A 4489-nucleotide genomic window follows, 5' to 3' on the forward strand; every position below is an offset into this window, starting at 1 on the left:
TCTTTCTACTTTGGCTGGTGTCTACATTTCTCCTTGTAAAACTTAAGTCAACAAACATTTATTGAGAATGCCTGGTACCAGGCAGATACTGGGCATCTTGCTAGGAATACAAAGATGAGGGAGGCCATCTATGCCATCAGGTAGGTAAATCACACTACTAAGGGAAATTAAAATGGGAAAATTTACAATATTATGTATTAAGTGCTGTGAGTACAAGATGAATATGAAGAAAGAATTGAGTAACTGCCCGTTTGAGAGTTGGGTTATAAGAATGGCAGAATAGGCTTCATTAACGTGCCATTCCATGTGAGGTGGATCTTGAAGGATGAGTTAGAGACTGTCAGGCAATATACCAAACAGAGGGAAATGCACAGAGGTGTTGAAAAGCATAGTGGGTTCAAATAACCATAAATAATTACGTATAGTTAGAAAAGTGGGTAAAGGAAGGTTACAGGAAATACCATCAGAAAGGCATGTGAAAAGGGAGCTAGGCTGGCTCAATCAGTAGAGACTCCTGTTCTCGGGGTCATAAATTCAAGGCCCACACTGGACACAGACCTTACTTTAAAAAAAATTAAGAAAGAAAGGCAGGCAGGCATGTAGGGGACAGAGCCTGAAACACATTACACGGCATACTAAGAAGGTTGTATTGTGTTAGTTATTCTACCTCTTTATTTCATAAACTGTATTATTATTGCTACCTAATATGTGCATACCAGGTGACCCCAACAAGACTTCTGCACAGGCCATACAGAAGCTATGTTCATGACTCTGAACTATCTGACCCTGTCCTGGAACATTTCCTAATAACTCTGCCATTCCTAATCTGAGGATCCCATTACGGCATTTAAAAGAATAGGGAAAAAATAGTTCAGGGAAGCTTCCAATTAAATTAAATCCATTGAGATTCAAAGAAAGTCAATTATCTTGACTGAGTTTTACTACTGAAGTTTTTAAATCTAGATCTGCAGTCTAACATGGCAGCCACGTGTGGCTACTGAGCACTTGAAACGTGGTTCGTCCAAAGTGAAATATGCTATAATTGTAAAATACACATCAGATTTCAAATATTTAGTATAAAAAAAGACTGTAAAATATCTCAGTAATTTTGTATACTCATTACATTTTGAAATATTTTGGATATGAGGGGATAAAATATAGTATTAAAATTATTACTATTACTAAAAATAATTACACCTGTTTCTCTTTGCTTTTTTTTTCTCTTTACTTTTTTTTTTTAAGATTTTATTTATTTATTTGACAGAGAGAGACAGCCAGCGAGAGAGGGAACACAAGCAGGGGGAGTGGGAGAGGAAGAAGCAGGCTCCCAGCATAGGAGCCTGATGTGGGGCTCGATCCCATAATGCCAGGATCACGCCCTGAGCCGAAGGCAGATGCTTAACGACTGAGTCACCCAGGCGCCCCTCTCTTTACTTTTTAAATGTGATTACTCAAAAAAAATTTAAGTAAGCTTCACGCCCAGTGTGGAGCCCAATGCAGGCTTGAACTCATGACCCTGAGATTAGGGCCTGAGCTGAGATCAAGAGTCAGACGCTCAACAACTGAGCCACCCAGGCATCCCTATAAATTTTTAAACTACATTTGTAGTTCACATTATAGGTCTAATAGATAGGGCTGACCTAGAGTATACATGGTGACTGACTTTTGAAAATTTGTTGAAACAAATTAGTTAATGTCTACCTCCTAACAGTCATCATAAATTTAACGGAAAAAGAAAGTGTAAATGTAGATATTCTAATAGACCTAATAGGGTATATATATAAAAGCAAACACAAAGATGTTAGAAATCTAGAAAAAGGAGAACTGTCTCCAAATTAACCATAGGACGGGTGCCTGGGTGGTGCAGTTGGTTAAGCATCTGCCTTAGGCTCAGTCATGATCCCGGGATCAAGCCCCACAGCAAGCTTCCTGCTCAGCAGGGAGTCTGCTTCTCCCTCTCCTTCTGCCCCTCCCCCCATTCATGCTCTTTCTTTCCCTCTCTCAAATAAATATATAAAACCTGAGAAAAAAAAACAAATTAACCACAGGAAAGGGAATTCTAAAGCTTGATAAACAGCTGGCATCCTTTAAGAAGAAACAATCCTAATGTTAAGAAGGACAACTGAGCTAAATTATCTTGGTACAAATATTCTATCAACACTACTCGATTTTTTGCTATTCCCATATTAAGTCGCCTTCTATTTTGTGTGGTCCTGGTACCTGCCAAGGTGAGGAACTTTCTCTAAATCAGAAAGGACAGTTTTAGGAAACCCCCAACCCAGTTGCTATTGTTTTTTTCTTAATTGAGATATAGTTGACGTACCACGCTATATTAGTTTCAGGTGCACAACATAGTATTCAACAATTATATGCAGTACGCCATAGTCATCAAGATAAGTATAGCTACCATCCATCACCATACAACATTATTCCAATATTACTGACTTTATTCATCCCAATGACTTATTTATTTTATAACTGTAAGTTTATACCTCTTAATCCCCTTCCAATTATGCATCTGGACCTTTCAAAACCTGTCATCCAGAAAGGAAATACTCTAGACAACCTGTTGAAACCTGGTTACAAAGGCATTTTACATCTCAGCAAATCCACTCCCCTAAGTATTTCCCCCAAGAGAAATGAAAACCTAAGTCATTTTAAAAACCGTATACATGAATATTCATAGCAGTTTTATTCATGATAGCCAAAAATATCCATCAAGATATGAATGGATAAACTGTGGTATATTTATTCAGTGGAATGCTACTAAGCAATAAAAAAATTAACTACTCATATGCAACAATATGGATGAATCTCAAAATAATTATGCTTGGTGAAAGAGAGCATAGAAAAAAAATACATACTTTATGATTCCTTGTATAAACTAATCAACAGTGATAGAAATCAGAACAGTGGTTGCCTAGAGTGGAGGGTTGAGGTAGACTGACTACAAAGGGGCATGACAGAATTTTCTGAGATAAGAATGTTCTATTTCTTGATTGAAATGTTGTTTATATGGGTTACATTTGCCAAAAAAAATGGTATCAACCTGTACACTTAAAATGTGTAAATTCTACTGTACATAAATTATGTCTAAGTCTGATTTCTGAGAAAGAACAAGAAAAGAAAAAAGGAAAGGAAAACGAAGGAGAGAGGAAGGGGAGGCAGGGGAAAGAAAGAAAAAGTACTACAGAGCTGAAATCAATCCCTGGACAGAAGCAGGATAGCACAGTGCGGCATCAAACTTGGTTCGACATCAGGAAAGCAGCCTCAGGGGCCCCTGACTGGCTCAGTGGGAAGAGCATCTGACTCTTATCTTGGGCTCATGGGTTCAAGACTCACGCTGGGTGTGAAGGAAGGAAGGGAGGAAGGGAGGGAAAGAAAACAAAACAAAATAAAGAAACTAAACAAACAAACAAAGAGGCAGCCTAGGGGAGCCTGGGTGGCTCAGTCAGATAAGCGTCTGCCTTCGGCTCAGGTCATGATCTCAGGGTCCTGGGATGGAGGCCCACGTCGGGCTCCCTGCTCAGCAAGGAGTCTGCTTCTCCCTCTGCCTCTGCTTCTCCCTCTGGCTCATTCTCTCTCCCTCTCTATCTCTCTCTGTCAAATAAGTAAATAAAATCTTAAAAAAAAATAATTGGGACACCTGGGTGCCTCAGCCAGTTAAGCGTCTGCCTTCGGCTCGAGTCACGATCCCAGAGTCCTGGGATCAAGTCCTACATTGGGTTCCTTGCTCAGCAGGGAGCCTGCTTTTCCTCCTGCCTGTCGCTCCCCCTGCTTGTGTTCTCTCTCTCTGACAAATAAATGAATAAAATCTTTAAAAGATAAAAAAAAAAATTTAAATTTAAAAAATTATAAAATAAAATAATTTTTAAAAAGGCAGCCTCAAAGGTAAACAGGAGGTTGGTCCACTTTGACCACCTTCACCCATTTCCCCACCCCCCAGAAACACTGAAGCCTATATGAGATGATGAATGTGTTAACTAACTTTCTTGTGGTAATCATTTAGATATACACACATATATAAAATCACCACACTGTATACCTTAAAATCACATAATGTTATATGTCAATTATATCTCAATAAAACTGGGGGGGGTTAACAGGTGAGTTGGTAACAGAAGTGCATATACAAAGAGCCCCAAAAGTCCTTCGAAAAGATGAACGAGAAATTCTAAATCTAGGGACAAAGTAAAGTACAGAATAAGACCGTTGCCAGACTTTGGAGACAAGAGCAAATCAGGAAGGTTGAATAAGCATGCTGCTTGATGGATTGATGTCAATCTGAAGTGAGGTTTTTCTTGGCATACCATTCTGTTCTTGGCCTCGTCCTATTTAACAATTTCGTCTATGAGTTGGATGAAGGGGCGCCTGGGTGGCTCAGTCGGTTAAGTGTCTGCCTTAGACTCAGGTCATGACCCCCAGGTCCTGGGATCAAGCCCTGTGTCGGGCTCCCTGCTCTGTGGGGAGCCTGTTTCTCTGCCCCTAC

This window comes from Ursus maritimus (genome assembly GCF_017311325.1).
Source record: "Ursus maritimus isolate PB19 chromosome X unlocalized genomic scaffold, ASM1731132v1 scaffold_X1, whole genome shotgun sequence".
Taxonomy (NCBI): domain Eukaryota; kingdom Metazoa; phylum Chordata; class Mammalia; order Carnivora; family Ursidae; genus Ursus; species Ursus maritimus.